The sequence below is a fragment of the Peromyscus maniculatus genome, chromosome 5 (assembly GCF_049852395.1).
Source record: "Peromyscus maniculatus bairdii isolate BWxNUB_F1_BW_parent chromosome 5, HU_Pman_BW_mat_3.1, whole genome shotgun sequence".
Taxonomy (NCBI): domain Eukaryota; kingdom Metazoa; phylum Chordata; class Mammalia; order Rodentia; family Cricetidae; genus Peromyscus; species Peromyscus maniculatus.
The window spans coordinates 16879168-16895491 of NC_134856.1; the positions used below are offsets into that span (position 1 = coordinate 16879168).

A 16324-nucleotide genomic window follows, 5' to 3' on the forward strand; every position below is an offset into this window, starting at 1 on the left:
CAAGTCACATTAGAGGGACCACATCGTTAGCATTCAGACATGCCCCTTGATGTTTGGTGACACACACCCAAATCTCACACTCACACACTATCCCCTCACCAGTGCCTACCTTCCTCAGCCCTCTGCTCACCATCTCACACATCCACTGTTCTTGGAGACAGTCATAAAGACCAAACTCTGAGGTCTGGTCTCAAAGCCAGCCATTATGGCTTTTAGAAGTCTGTGGCAGTAAAAAGGTGTGTGTGTGTGTGTGTGTGTGTGTGTGTGTGTGTGTGTGTGTGTGTGTGTATTTGTCCCCAAGATGGTCTACTAGATTTACTTGTCTTTGCTCAGAAAAGAACTGTTGATTTCCCAATCTGTGATGAGTGAGATCGGTGTTTGTTCAAAGGACTGAATGAGAGAGCCCCAGTGTCAGAACCACCTCCCACAGACCCCACCTTCTCCAGATGCTTGGAGGGTGCAACATGGTTGAGTTGGCTAGTTCTATGTCAACTTGACACAAACTAGGGTCATCTGAAAGGAGGGGACCTCAATGGAGAAGACGTGTCCAAAAGTTCCAGCTGTAGGGCATTTTTTTAATTAGTGATCAGTGGAGGAGGGCCCAACCCATTGTGGGTGGTGCCATCCCAGGGCTGGAGGTCCTGGGTTCTATAAGAAAGCAGGTTGAGCAAGCCATGATGAGCAAGCCAGTAAACAGCACCCCTCCATGGCCTCTTCATCAGCTCCTGCCTCTAGGTTCCTACCTTGTTTGGGTTTCTGTCTGGCTTCTTTCAGTGATAGACGACAATGTGAAAGTATAAGCTGAATAAACCCTTTCCTAACTTACTTTTTGGTCATGGTGTTTCATCACAGCAATAGAAACCCTAAGACAATGGTTGTTGGATGTCTTTCTCTCTTAAAAAATAAAAGTTGTTAGCCAGGCAGTGATGGCTCATGCCTTTAATCCCAGCACTGGAGAGGCAGAGGCAGGCAGATATCTATGCATTTGAGGCCAGCCTGGTCTACAGAGCAAGTTCCAGGACAACCAATGCTACACAAAGAAACCCTGTCTCAAAAAAACAAGAAAAATAAATAAGTAAAAAATAAACGTTATTTCTCAGTTAGCTGTTGTGATGCACGCTTGTAATCCTAGAACTTAGGAGGCTGAGGCAAGAGGATCAGGAGCTCAAGGCCAGCCTGGGCTAATTAATGAGACTCCATCTCAAAATAACACAAGTTCTTTCTCGTGTTAAGGAACACACAGAAGCAGAGCTAGTGCCGCTGCTAGTTCTGGTCAGCCCAAGTCAGAAGCCACAGGCGGGGGAGCACGTGAAACAGGCAGAAACTCACCCTCAGAAAACTTAGAGTCCTGTGCCAAAGGAAGCACAGTCCTGCTTCCTCTGTGACCAGTACTCCCTCAACACTGATGGGCAGATGCCCCAGAAGCCGGGCCCCTCGAAGGAAGAAAGAAAAAGTAGAAAGTGGAAGGGTACTTGATATCCCTGGAACCAAGTCTCCCAACACACACACTGCAGGTCCCCCCCCCACCCCCCCACCCCCGCCACCGCCCAGGAAGAGACGTGCCACACAATTGTGATACCAGAAGGAAGGACCTACTGCCCCAGCAAGTTCCTGCTGAGAGGTTCCTGTCCACTTAGGTGGGTCTAATGTGACCTGAGAGAGAAAAACTGTCTTTGCAGGCTTTCTCGGGGGAACAGAGTCACCAGTTTATAGATGGTGAAGGCCTATCAGACCAGGGAGTGGAGATGAGGGATGGTGACAGATGCTTGGTAGACACGGTGGACTTTGGGGGCCCAGCCATTCAAGCTTAGAGATGCACAGCTCTGCTTACCAAGTGTGCCCGGGCCTCATCGACTGCACATCAAGCAGGTGATGGTACCTGTAACGGCACCTGTAGGATGTGCAAAGACTGGGCGGCAAGGTCCGCAACGCCCTAGGTGCCTGCTGGATCCTCCCTTGGTACTAAACATCTTGGCGGTGCTGTGTCCTGAGCTGGTGACACCGAGGGACGTGCCTAGGAAGCTTTGCTTCCCCCAATACAAGCAGCTTGTTTGGCTGATGTCGCCTGACCCTCCTAGGGCCCCAGTTTTCTCATTTGGAAACCAAAATGGCTGTCTGATAGGCTTATCATGAAGAAAAAAAAGGCAGCATGGGAAGAACCATTCCCTGGGCTGTCTACGACACTTCCTGTGATTATGCAATTCAGCAGCCCTACGAAGCAGCCCTGAAGATCATAAAGCAACCAGCATGCGGAAGACCCCCCCCCATCCTCCTAACAGTTCCAGCAGGAAGTAGGCCCGGTCTCCTATTCTGCAGACCCAGACCCCGAAAGGGAAACTGCAAAGGTCACAGGAGATCTAGGACGACAAGTCAGAGAAGTGAACAGGCATCTTCCAGAGGAAAAGCTCTGGGGACACCCTGCCCCAGATGAAGGGGGGCCACTCTGGCACAGGTGGCCACGTCTGCAAACGTGAGGGGTCATGCTGCAGCAAATGGCACTGCTGTCTTTTCTGGCGGCCCCTCGGTGTGCACCCAGGGCAGCAGCTCGTCCCAGAGCGGAGGAACTAGGAGGGCTCTGGATGCTGGCCCTGTCCCTTCTCCCACACCAATTGGTTAATCTGCTTCAAATGGGGCAACTCAGAGGGAATCCAGAATGACACTGTTTTTCTATTACCCTTCATTACGACCACTTAGATCTTTTATTTTATTGCAAACATTCTTTAGCCCAGTCACGGGCTGATCTCCTAATTGGAGCACCCGCCTCCACCCCCACTCAGATCAAAGCCGCCCCGTTTGTTTGTGGAGAATGGAGGATGAACGTCTTGCCGGCCTTTGAACATGAAGGCCCCTTTGTCTCTCAGCTGAAGTCATCCCTGGCACCAGGCAGGGGTGGGGGGGGTGTGTGCAGGGACAGGAATTCTGTGGCCTGGTCTGAGGCTTGGACCAGACTGAGAAGGGTGACAGCTTTTAGAGTGAGGCCCCTAACTTCTCTGATGCATCTGGGGACAGGTCTTAGCCTGGTGGCCGCAGGGTACATCTTATTTGACCCCATAATAACTTTTTATTTAAATAATAAATTCACATATTAGAACATTTTTGAAAGGTTGAGAAAATGTGTCAGATACTTAACTGTTTCTTAAAGAAATAGAGCACAGCCGGGCGTGGTGGCGCACGCCTTTAATCCCAGCACTCGGGAGGCAGAGCCAGGCGGATCTTTGTGAGTTCAAGGCCAGCCTGGGCTACCAAGTGAGCTCCAGGAAAGGCGCAAAGCTACACAGAGAAACCCTGTCTCGAAAAAACAAAAACAAAAACAAAAACAAAAAAGAAATAGAGCACTTCCTTTTAAATTTCTCTTTTGAATCAACATATCTGCAATGCTGGACCAGTCCAGATAGAACGAGGGAGCAGTTTTGTGAGGTCTTTTCTTAGTCTTTAGAGCATTTAACTTTACCATGGATGAGGGCTCGTTGGCTTGCTTTTTTGACTGTGGCTGTAAACTGTCGATTCTCCGGAAGGCCTTTCTTTGGTACCCTCCCCAGCCCCACCCCACAGCCCCCCACCCTAACTACTCCTCCATGCCGGAGATGACGAGTGCGTCCTTCTGCAGAGAGGAAAACCGAAGCCCCGTAACACTCAGATAATTGACCTTAGATCACACAGAGGTTAATGATGGACTCAGAGCAAGAAGTGCAAGGCAGAAGCCATTAGGGTTTGTTTGTCTTTTGTAGTTTGATAGAACAGTCAATCACACTAGCTTGAAAAAGAAAGGCTCAGAACTGCTTCTGGGACCCCGGGAACCTTGGTGTTCACACTGAAGGTACTAAATGTGAGGGGCTGGATAGACGTCGCCCCTTAATTTACATTATACAATAGAGACACTCAAGGCCATAGACACGGAACCAGCAGAAGGTAACACAGTGAACCAATTCTGGTTGGCTCCAAACCCTCACTGGTGGCTCTGTACTGGGTCCGTGCTGAGCCGGGCAGATCTTACACAGAGGGCTTCTCGGAGTCTCTGGTGTGCTTGACATCAGCCCTCCAGGCTTATGTATCATCCCTTCTCCTACCGCTTGGACCGGTGGTAGACACACAGGCCAAGCTTGGCCAGTCCTTCTTCCTCGGGAGTTTAGTGTCCAACTGCATTCAGCCACAGGGTGCAGGGTGGCCAGACCCGCACCAGGCAAATGGGATGATAAATCATTGGCCACGAAGATGATGCACAAAGTAAATAGGCTCTGGGGTTGTCAAGGATAGAGGTCTCCACTCCTAGTCAGAGCTTCCTGAATGACAGACCAGGAGTTAGACTTCCGGTTAGGTAGACAATAGAGAGAGGATCACAGCTAAGAAATAAAGATGGTGGATTTCCAAGATGGCCATCTTCTTCCTCACCCTCAGCTGTTGTCTCCCAGTCCAGACCCCTGATGATGGACTGGCTCAACAAGTTCAAGGAGGGATCAGGACACAACAGTTGTGGGCTATTTAACCATCTTACCTGTCTTCAAACTGACCAACCCTGACGTAGGGGAGGAAGACTCTTCAGAGGCTTCAAAACCTCCAGTCCTCAAGGAGAGGCTTGTCATTTTTGGCTTTCCGGGTCCCCCCTCTGCTTTGCGGAGGGTCTTTTTCTCTGTGTTGTCCATTGTGTGTGTGTGTGTGTGTGTGTGTGTGTGTGTGTGTGTGTGTGTGTGTTTCCTCACCCTCAATCAACACCTTCCCTCAACTGCTGATTCTGTCTGTGATGCTTGAGCTGTGATTTTTCCTGCCTTCTAATCCTTTAACTGGCAGAGAAAATGAACCTGGTCAGGACTCCTAGAATGCATCACGAAGACCAGCCCTTTCCTTTGATGCCGCTGTGGTGGTTAGAATAAGAACGGCCCCCACAGGCTCATAGATTTGAATGCTTGCTCATTAGGGAGTAGCACTACTTGAGAGGGATTGGGGGCGTGGCCTTGTTGGAGGAAGTGTGTCACTGGAGGCGGGCTTTGGGGTTCAAGTGCTCAAGCCAGGCCCAGAGGCTCTCTCTCTCTCTCTCTCTCTCTCTCTCTCTCTCTCTCTCTCTCTCTCTCTCTCTCTCCTTGCTCCATACAAATCCAGATGTAGAACTCTCAGCTCCTCTCCAGGACCATGCCTGCCTGTGTACTGTGTACTGCCATGCTTCCCACCATGACGATAATGGCCTAAAGCTCTGAACTGTAAGCCAGCCTCAATAAAATACTTTCCTTTATAGGAGTTGCTGTGGTCATGGTGTCCCTTCACAGCAACAGAACAGTGACTCAGACACTCCCCTGTACTGCCAATGATGTGTGGTAGTTTGAGAGACCTTGAGCTCTCAGCATTGCACTGGGCTCCACGTGAACACACCAGACAGACTTGGATTCAAAACCTGATTTCGCCCTTGCAATGCACTCTTCTTTTGTTTTGTTTTGTTTTGTTTTGTTTTGTTTTGTTTTGTTTTGTTTTGGTTTGGTTTGGTTTGGTTTGGTTTGGTTTGGTTTGGTTTGGTTTGGTTTTGGTTTTCGAGACAGGGTTTCTGTGTAGTTTTGGTGCCTTTCCTGGATCTCCCCCTGTAGACCAGGCTGGCCTCCAACTCACAGAGATCCGCCTGGCTCTGCCTCCCGAGTGCTGGGATTAAAGGCGTGTGCCAGCACCGCTGGCTGCAATAACACTCTTAGGCAGGTCATTTCACATCAGTTCCTACATGTCCAAAGCAAGATTATCAATTCCTACCTCATAAGACTTTCGGGAAACCAAAATACCCATATAACCGTAGACCCTTGGGCACAGTGTGTGACACAGCAGGGCCTCAACATCTGGCCACAGTTTCCATCACTAATGCCACTGTTACAACGTAAACGCTTTAGTGGGGCCTGAAGAGATGGTTCAGCCGTTAGAGCGCTTGTTGCTCAGGGTCAGAATCCGCATGGTGGCTTACAACCAGCTCTGGTTCCAGGGGATCTGACTCCCTCCTCTGACCACCTCAGGCACCAGACACCTGGTGATACACATACACACATTCAGGCAAAACGCTCACACTCACAAAATAAATAATAATAAAAAAAAATACTTCGACGGTCAGCAGAGCTGGTGGTGAGCTAAGGCACCACTGTCTGCCCACTTGCAGATGACCACAAACCAACTGTCCTGTCATCCTCCGACTCCACCGTCCAGTTCTGAAGTTGTGCAGACTGCTTTTGCTGTGGGTCAGACTTCTGCAGTTGTGAACACAGAGTTGCTCCCTGAAACCTGCTGAAGCAGAGAGGCCTTGGGCGCCACAGCCAAGGGTCTTCGGTTATACACATATTCTAGATTTCCCCCAAAGGCCTCTGAGGTAGAAATTTATACTTTTGCTTTGGACATGGGGAAACGGAGGCTGAACAGCTTGCCTAAGTGTTCAGGTTTTTAAGTCATACTGCTTTTGTCAACAAGAGGGGAGCAGTTTCAGGATCCCTCGCCTCGCAGGAGCACAGTCCCAACATCAGTGCCCACGTGAAAATGTCTTCCCTGGCACCAGGGAGCCCGGCACCAGATTCAGTACTTAGGCGGCACACAGCAGACCCTAGGAAGAGGCTGTCTCGGACCTGTTCACGTTTCCCAGTCACAATCCCCAAGTCAAGGTTTCGTTCTTACTTTGATCTGATATTTCCTTGCTGGGTCCCCAGTCTTTTCTGTTGAAATGGGAATGTTTCTTCCGGGTCACGGTATACTGGAAGTATGTAACTTGTTTTATTTTATTTTATTTTATTTTATTTTATTTTATTTTATTTTATTTTATTTTATTTTATTTTATTTTATTTTATTTTATTTTATTTTATAGGCACTCTCTCAGAAGACTCTTGGACTTTGGGCTTCTTAAACAGTGTCTGACCTGTGAAAAACTCTGGAGGCTTTTGAGGGTGCAGTAAAGGAATTTGTATTTTGAGGTGGCTGTGAGTCTATGGGGACAAGAGGTGGAAAGTTATGGCTTAAAAGTAATATATTGGGGGCTGGGGGTGGGCGTGGGCTAGAGAGATGGCTCAATGGTTAAGAGTGTATATTGTTCTTACAGAGGACTGGAGTTTGGGTCCCAGAACCCATGTTGTATGGCTCACAATGGACTTGAAGTCCAGGGGATCCATCACCCTCTTCTGGACTACATGCACACACCTATATTCACTCACAAATGTACGCGCACGCACAGACACACACACATACACACACACACACATACACACACACACACACACACACACACACACGCACGCACGCACGCACGCACGCACACATAATTAAAAAATTAAAAATAATTTTTAAATGTGCTCTCTTTGGGTGTCACTTTGACTAGGGGTAGACTTGTGATGGTTAATACTGACTGTCAACTTGACGGGACCCAGACTCACCTAAGAGATAAACCTCAGGCTGTGTCTGAGGGAGAGTTTCTAGACTTGGGTTAACTAAGAGCTGCACCAATCTAGAGTTCCAAACTGAATAAACAGGAAAAAAGAAGCACAGGAATTTCCCTCCCCCTCTCTGAGCGTGTGTGTGTGTGTGTGTGTGTGTGTGTGTGTGTGTGTGTGTGTTAGTTTGAATATAATGGCCCCCATAAGCTCACAGGGAGTGGCACTATTGGTTGGTTTACCCTTGTTGGAGGAAGTGTGGCACATGGCGACAGGCTTTGAGGTCTCATATATGCTCAAACCACACCCAGTGTCTCAGACCACTTCCTGCTGCCTTGAGTCAAGATGTAGGACTCTCAGCTCCTTCTCCAGCACCATGTCTGCCTGCACATCACCATGTCTGCCTGCATGCCACCATGTTGCATCATAACAATAATGGACTAAACCTCTGAACCTGCAAGCCTCCCAATTAAATGTTTTCCTTTATAAGAGTTGCCATGGTCATGGTGTTTCTTCACAGCAACAGAAACCCTAAGGCCTTCTGCTTCCTGTTGAAATATGGTGATATGCCCAGCTGTCCCTCACTCCCGTCTCCATGCCTTCCCTGCCGTGATGGGCAAGCCTTTGCACTATGGCCAAAATCAACCTTTCTTCTTAAGTTGCTTTCCTCAGGCATTGTGTCAGAGCAAGGGGAAAAGGAACTACTAGGGCATCTGCACTTCCATCAGACAGAAGAGTTTAAGTCAAAAGCGTCTTAAGAAGCAGAGTCCATTGAATCATGTTTATTATACAACTTCATGAAAAGGACGTAGCAGTTACAAATGTGTATGTACCCAATGGAGGAGCACCTACATATATACAGAAAGAAAGAAAGAAAGAAAGAAAGAAATAAAGAAATAAAGAAATAAATAAATAAATAAATAAATAAATAAATAAAATCGGTAAAACTTAGGGTGAAAGTAACTTTATGAGCAAGGGGGTTTAATGTCCCCATTTTTTTTTTGTCTTTTTTGTTGTTGTTGTTGTTCATGACAGAGTTTCTCTGGGTAGCCCTGGTTGTCCTGAAACTCCCTCTGTAGACCAGGCTGGCCTTGAACTCACAGAGATCTGAGTGCCTGTGTCTCCTGAGTGCTGGGATTAAAGGCGTGTGCCACCACACCCAGCTAGTACCCCCATTCTCACCAACATCATTGACATGGAACACTAACAAAGAATCACAGACTCAAAAAACCCTGACAAGCAACAGATTCCAACTGACAGTTTCAGAGGACACGTTCTTTTCAAGCATGCAGAACAATTATAGGTCATGTTAACCCATGAAATGAATCTTCAGATTTTTAGCAAGCTCAAAATCATATAGAATATCTTTTCAAACCACAATGCTATGAAACTATAAATCGATAACAAAGAAAAGCTTGGAAAATTCATATAAACATGGAAATTAACAAACACATTCCTAACCAGTAGGTGGAAGAAAAATATCAAACTGCAAAAAAAGAAAAAAAAATCTTGAGATAAATTAAAATGTAAACACTATGTATCCTATAGAATGGAAGGAAAGTTTCAAAGGTGCTATTTATAATGACAAGCACTTCCATTAAGAAAAAGTAAAGGTGCCTGGCAATGGTGGCACATACCTTTAATCCCAGCACGTGGGAGACAGACGGATCTCTGTGCGTTCGAGGCCAGCCTGGTCTACAGAGTGAGTTTCAGGACAGCCAAGGCTATTAAAGAGAAGAAGCCTGTCTTGAAAAACCAAAAAGAGAAAAAGAAAAGGGAAAAAGCCTCAGACAACCTATTCTGTACCTTAAGGAACTATTAAAAGAAGAAACGGAAGCCAAGGTTATGAGAGAAAGGAAATATTAACAAATCTGAACGGAAATGACCCAGCTGGAACAGAAAACAACAGAAACTATCAGATCCACATCTCACGGAGACCTCTACACTGCTGTGCTCCTTGATGCAACTTCCACCGCAGCCAAGATCCAGAATCAATCTTAATGCACACCAGCAAATTCAGAAGTGAAGCCGTGTATGGAGGATGAGGCCAGCACACAGATCCTCAGTGTGACTAACCGTCAGAGAAAGGTGACAGAAATGACAGGATGACACCACGTGACCACAAGGACCAAGAAAGCAGGATGGGAACAAGTGCCAACAAGTAGGTGGGCCGCCTAGAACCCTCACAGTGGTGGCCAGAGTGCAAAATGGCTCCCCTAATGTATTAACGTCTTCTTTTCTTTTCATTGTAATTTATTTTGAAGGCTTTCATTAAGTGTACAAAATAATGCACGTGTATCATTGCAGTGAGCTCGTGTGTACTTCTCTTGTCCCCCCCTCCTCTCAGGGGACCCCACCCTCTCCCCAAACAGTCCTTCTTCCCCTTCCTTGTCATCCATGTCCACGATGATAAATAATATGTATTTACATACACATTTGTTTAGACCCAGGGTCTGCACAGGACAGCATTTGCAATGTCGGCTGCTTCTTTTCCCACTCAGGTCAGGTCCCGTCCCACAGTCTCCCATAGTCTCCCACAGTCTCCCACAGTCTCCCACGGTCTCCCACGGTCTCCCTTCTGCTTGACTCTGTGTCATTCTACATATGAGAAGAAAACAAGACATTCGTCTTTCTGAGTCTGGTTTATTTCCCTCCAGCCACAGAAGGTGTCTTCAAGCCGGAGGCTGTGTAAGGAGTCTGGAGGGAATTGTCTATGCCAGTAGGAAAGCTTCTCACAAACAAGACCTCCTCATTCTGCTCTCCAAATCCCCCCAATGTGTAAAACACCCAGCCCTCCAGGACCCTTCCCCCATGAGGCCACAGACCAGGGACAGCCAAATGTAAACACCTGCCCAGCCCTCTGGGAGAGGGCACCCAGGCGCTGCCTCTGAGCCATACAGTCTAGGTGACTGGGCAGGGCAGGCCCCAGGCCTGGAGACTCAAGCTAGGCTAATGCAGTAGCTCCTAAATGAAGCAGGTACGGCAATGTTGGACCAAATTCCTCCCTCGAAATGGGAACATGGTACCATTAGCATTATAGGGTTTTTTTGAAGCAAACATGATTGTCAAGTGCCAGGCGTGGTAACCTAGTCTCAGGAGGCAGCTGTATACATGCTAACAAGGCCTTTGCTGCATTAGACTGAGCCTACCTCCAATATCAGCTCCTTAGGCCATTTCCTCTCCATGCTATTTATCCACCCTCCAAAAAAACCTCATGCGGAAGCTTATCCCCAAAGTCTTATCTTAATGGATTAAGAGGGTAGAAACTTAATCCCCATGATGTTTAGAGATGGGACATTTACAGAGTGATTAGATTAGATTAGGCCACTAGGAGAGAGGCCTTTGATTGAGCCCGGGGAACTTCATAAGGTGAGGGAGAGACACCACCCAGAGAGAAACACACACATGTTCCTGCCATAGTGCTTCTCAGACAAAGGGGACCCTCACCAGGAACTGCCTTCCAGTCTCCGAAATTGTGTGCTAAGTAAACCTCATCTCTCACAGGGTGACTTGGCTCTGGCATCTCACTACAGTAACAAAACAATGACAAATGTACTCCGTGTTTTTTTTCAACTCAAGAAGCCGTGGTCCCACTATCCTCAAAGACTAATGCAGACTCAAAGCCTGTGTCTCCACAGTTACCTGCATTAAGGTCCCAGCCCGGCCACTCACCCACTAAAGGAGCTCAGGAAAGCTCATGGTCCTCTCTGGCCCTCTGTCTCCCCAGCTTGAGGATCACTGGCCAGCCTCTAGGCCTTAAAGTCCCAAACCCTAGAACTCCATGGATCCTCAACACAGGCACCCCTTCTGCTCTGTAGGGAGCCCTCAGCTGGGCGCTGGCACTGTCCCCAGGCCACCAGCCCCAGGGAGGTACCCCAGATCTGAGCATTCCGCTTTCTGGAAGAATGACCCCATTCTGTCTGTTCATCGCTGTCCAGAGCTACAGAGGCCTCTTCCTCCTCCCTGCCCCTACAGACAATACCCTGGGCCAGGAGGGCCCCTTGCTTCCTGCCCAGCCCTCCCCCACGCTGATACACCCCCCCCCAGCACTGAGCATCAGGCATCTGCTGTCCTTCTGGAATCTGTGACAGCCCAGGCAAGGCAGGCAGGCCTCCAGCCCCAGAGGCCCAGGGCCCCTGAATGCCCTGTGGACCCCGGGGGCTGTCCAGGTTGCTTAGGAAACCATTTCAGGTCATTGGAGACAGTGAGGAGTCTCATCTCTGTTTAGAGCCAAACAGAATAAAGAAAGAAGGCCAGGCTGCGGAAGGGCTGAGCAGCATCCTCCGGGCCTGATGCACACACCTCGTGTCCACGGGGCAGATCTTCCAGTCCACTGTCATTCGCTCCACAAACATTCATGCAGGAAACTGCGACTGGGCTAGTAGCAGTATTAAGGGAGGCTGATGAGCGCATGGGTAAGCCACTAGGAAGAGAGGGGGGAACCCTGAGAGTGCAGATTTGGTCTCTAATGAAGGAACTGCTTTCTCAAAGCCTCAGCATCTGGCATCGGTGCTATGAAAAGCTTGTCCTTATCGCAGCAACTGTGCCTCAGAGTGACCCGAACACTGAGGGAAAGATCCGCGGAAGTGCTACCCGCCCTTTCCTTCTGGGAAGGAGACTGTCTGAGTCAGGGTCTCTGTTGCTGTGATAGAACACCATGACCAAAAGCAACTCGGGAAGGAAAGGGTTTATCTCTGTTCACTTTCATCACCGAGGGGAATCAGGGCAGGAAACTGGAGACAAGACCTGAAGCAGAGGTCATAGAGGAAGGCTGCTTGGTGGCTTGCTCCCTCCCCGTGGCTTCCTCAGCCTGCTTTCCCATATAATCCAGGACCACCTGCCCAGTGTGGCACTGCCCAGAGTGAGCTGGACCATCATCCCATGTCAATCATTGACCACAGGCTTGCCTATGGGCCAATCTTACGCAGACAGTTTCCCAATCAAGAGTCTAGTTTGTGTGAGGTCGACGTAACACTAGACAGCATAGAGGCATCCTTGCTCTTTCCTGGGCACCCCTCTTTGCCTGATGAGCAGTGAGTGGCTCCTTTGACACTGGAAAGCAGAGGTCTCAGGCTGGTCAATTGTCTGCTAAGGAGATGATTTATTAGAGGAAGTTTTAAGAGTTATTCTCATCATACAAGACAAACAAAAGAAGAGCCAAGTGTGGTAGTGAACACCTTTGATCCTGGCACTCGGGAGGTAGAGGTTGGCGATGTCTGTGAGTTAGAGCCTAATCCACATGGCAAGTTCTGGACAAACAAGGCTACTTTGTAAGACCCTTTCTCAAAAACAAAAAGAGCAGAAACCAGACGATAGCCAAAAAAAGAAGGAGAAGGAGGAGGAGGAGAAGGAAGGAAGGAGGAGGAGAAGAAGGGAAGGAGGAGGAGAAGGAGAAGGAGGAGGAGAAGGAGGAGGAGGAGAAGGAGAAGGAAGGAAGGGGGAGGAGGAAGTAGGAGGAGAAGGAGGAGGAGGAAGAGAAGAAGAAGGAGAAGGAGAAGGAGGAGGAGGAGAAGGAGAAGGAGAAGAAGAAGAAGAAGAAGAAGAAGAAGAAGAAGAAGAAGAAGAAGAAGAAGAAGAAGAAGAAGAAGAAGAAGAAGAAGAAGAAGAAGAAGGAATCAGTGGAGAAGGTGCGAGTCCACCCTTAGTCACTGCTCTGGCAGTAAAGAGTGGACTTGTCTTCTTCTGACCTGACGTGACTGGTGTAAGACAGAAAGAAACTCAGGGATTGGGCCCGAGAACCAGCGTGGGAACCACGCATGGGGCCTGCCTGGCCTTTGATCACCAGAACTGCATCCCAAAGCGACAGGGATCCCCATGAAGGTTTAGCCAGGGCTAGTCCGTGGTGCAAATCACCTGGTGGCAGAGGTTTCCACATGGCATGACCAAACCTCCCACACTTGGTTTATCGGTGTGAGACTGACAGTTTTTTTAAATGTGTGTTTTATGCCAAGCCATTTAAAAAGGAAGTTGGCAACTGTCAGTTATTACCAGGATTTCACAGAAGCATGGCCATTCGAACACCCAGAACAGGAAAGTCTGCCTCGTGGAATAAAAGCATTTGCAAACCTCAGCTTTCTGCCTTCAAACACGTTCTTCAGCAAAAGCTGAAAGCTCTGAGGTAGCAGGCAGCTCAAGCCAGGCTTGGAGGCGCCAGTCTCTCCTCTCTCAGGGCTTCAGTTTCCTCTGTATGTGTGTATATGCGATCTATATGTATATGTATGTGTGTGTGTGTGTGTGCATGTGTAGATGAAGGAGTGTGTGTGTGTGTGTGTGTGTGTGTGTGTGTGTGTGTGTGTGTGCGTGCATGTAGGCCAAAGGTTCATGTTGGATGTGTTTCTTGGTCACCCTTCACCTTAGTTTTGAGACAGGGTCTCTCACTGAGCCTGGAGCTCACCCATTCGGCCATGCTGGCTCCCCAGCAGGCACTGTGAGTCCAGCTGACTCTGCTTCCCCAGCACAGGGCTTATTGACTGAGCCCTCTTCCAAGCCCCTCCATCTCCTCATTTGTCTAGCTTTCTGTTGCTTGAAATTTCTGGGTCTCTTTGCCCTTTCTCATTTTTCCCCCCAGTACAGACAGCTTTGCCTTCTCAGTCACATTTCACTTCTGTACCCTGCAGGTGTGGGGGCAGCACTAACACCAAGACAGAGAACAAGGTGACAACCTAGGAGAAGCAGGGGAGTCGGGAACCAGGATGGGAGAAGGGCAGGTGGGTCTAAGCAGAGAGGAGAGGTCAGTGGCCGGTCCCGGCTGGGGAAGAGTTCTACAATGGCTTAGACGCAACATGAGGTAAGCAGTGGTAGCAAGGACACATCCCCAAAGCCACATGGCTTCTGGATGCTTCTTCTGGGCTTCCACATCCCTCTGCCCCCTTGCGCCTCTGCTTCTCCCCTGGGGCCCTGGAGGATTCCACCACTGGCCTGTCCCGGTGGGTGTATGGCAGGAGACGAGGGGCTCTGGCACCTGAGTTTGCCTCTGGCATCTCCTTTCCTCAGCACCCTTTAAGCATCACCTTGTCTGTACCCCACCCCATCTCAGAAATCCAACCCTGCACATTAAGGTGGATCTAGACATCAGGACCAAGAGCAGTGGGATCATCTGACTCATTCATCCCTCACTTTGCAGTTGGGGAAACTGAGACCCAAAGAGAGACGCCTTCCCACGTCAACAAATCCATGGTGGGTGAAAACAGCAATAACCCTAATGACAGCCGTCTTGGATGTCAGTCATCATCTCTCCCTCCGTGTCGTCAGCTGAAGCCTCGGATGCTGGGGCAGACTCACTTTCAGCCCCACCTGGACGTTGAGGTGCATGAAGGTCCTCTACATAGGCACCTTTGGGCGCACAGGAAGCTGCGCATGCTCCAGCAGCAGTGCCTGATATGGAGAGTGGAAGCAGTAAGGTCTGTTCCTCCCAGTCCCTCACCCCGTCCCTGTCCTCCCCCCCCCCCCCCCAGCAAATGGGTAACAGGAAACAACCAGAGCTTCTTAACTTTCTTTAATCTTCCAGCAAACTGAAAAATCAAACGATAATTGTCTGGGTGATCTCATTATTGTCAACAAAATCCAAGCCTTGAAGTCCGAACCCACTGAAACGCTGACACATTAAACACAAAAGGAAACTGTGCTTGCATGTTGTTCAATAAATAAATAAGACTGGTGGGAGCTTGGCGCGGGCCGGGCACGCAGAGGGAACAGGCTGGCGGCAGCACCAGGACAGCCAGGTGTCCACAGAGATCCCTGAATCCTGGCGTCTTGGAAAGGCTAGATCCAGGAAGTCAACGTCTAAGGTTTCCTCTTTGTATGAGTCCAGCAGGCAAGAAACAGAGGGTCCCAAAGGTGACTGAGGAGAACTTAATGGCAGGCTAGTGGAGGACACAGGGGATCAGCACTGCTTGGAAAGCCGTCAGCATCCCAACGCCTGAGAAACGAGAGGCAGAGCCAAGCAGGTACTGGACCCAGAGCAGGTGGCCTTTGGAGAGCAGAGACTTGGGGCAGTGGGGGACTCAGCAGCCAGCTATGGTCTGGCATTGAAAGGGACATTAGACCTGGTCTTCCATTGGTGCCCCCTGTTGGTCAAATCCAAGCAGAAGCCGGAGGTCGTGGAAGTCACCACCGTTAAAAGAATTCAGATGTGGGTGGGGCTCAGGCTAGTCTGATCCTGGAGCAGGTCCTGGGGGGAGCAGAGAGCATCCTGAGCATGAGGAGACACCCCACGTCCTCCCTGGCCGTGCCACCCTCAGTGTGCGTGCATCCAGAGTTGGGAGCCTGTCCCTGCCTCCACTTGCACCTGCCCATTGGGGTTTGAAATTACAAACCCCAGTTTCTACAGAAGGAAGGGCTGAGCTGGGCTAGCAGATCACCCCATGCTAAGCACAAGGAGGAGGACTAACGTGATGTCAGGAGAGGGTCAGAGAGGAGCTGCTTACCAAGGGACCCCCGTTGGTCTGCCTTGTTCGGATGAGTGTTGGTCCTGATTTTTGCTTTTAATCTGACAATTTTAGAAAATGCTGTGACAACGTATTCAGCATCACCTTTATGGCAGTGAGACGTTTTGGGAAACTGAAGTGCTGTGGGGGTCACTTCCCTCCTTCCTTCCCTGTTGTTCCAGGCCATTAGGATGGGGACAGTCGCCCACCAATATAAAGCCACCCTCCACACCCAGAGCTCGTGGGAGCTGCTGTTGACTTGAGCACACAGGCTCCCACTCTGCTCCAGAGGCAACAGTGAATGACTGAGGGTGTGTGAGGAAATGGTTCTCTCCTACACGGGCCACTCTCTGATCGTGGAACCGTGAACAAACTTTTCCTTTTTTCCAGATCTCAACGTCCCACCGTGCAAGGACTTGGGTCCTGACCCTGGTTGACCTAAGATGCCCATGTGGAGGATTCATCCTCTGTCCTCCTCCCTTCCCAACTCTCTTAGGTCCAGGAGGGGGAGCCTGGGGGTAAACT

General features: G+C 49.3%; 1 long non-coding RNA gene across 2 annotated transcripts in view; it reads right to left on the reverse strand.

Moving 5' to 3' along the window:
• The window catches only part of LOC143273250 (uncharacterized), a 49213-nt gene that overhangs the window by 7499 nt on the left and 25390 nt on the right, over positions 1-16324 (reverse strand). Inside the window, exon 4 of one of the 2 annotated variants that reach the window (XR_013051176.1) lies at positions 14860-15543. The exons of the other annotated variant lie outside the window; for it this stretch is intronic. This is a non-coding gene — a long non-coding RNA (uncharacterized LOC143273250). Of the gene's footprint in view, positions 1-14859; positions 15544-16324 lie in introns of those variants that run through there. 2 annotated transcript variants of the gene reach the window in all.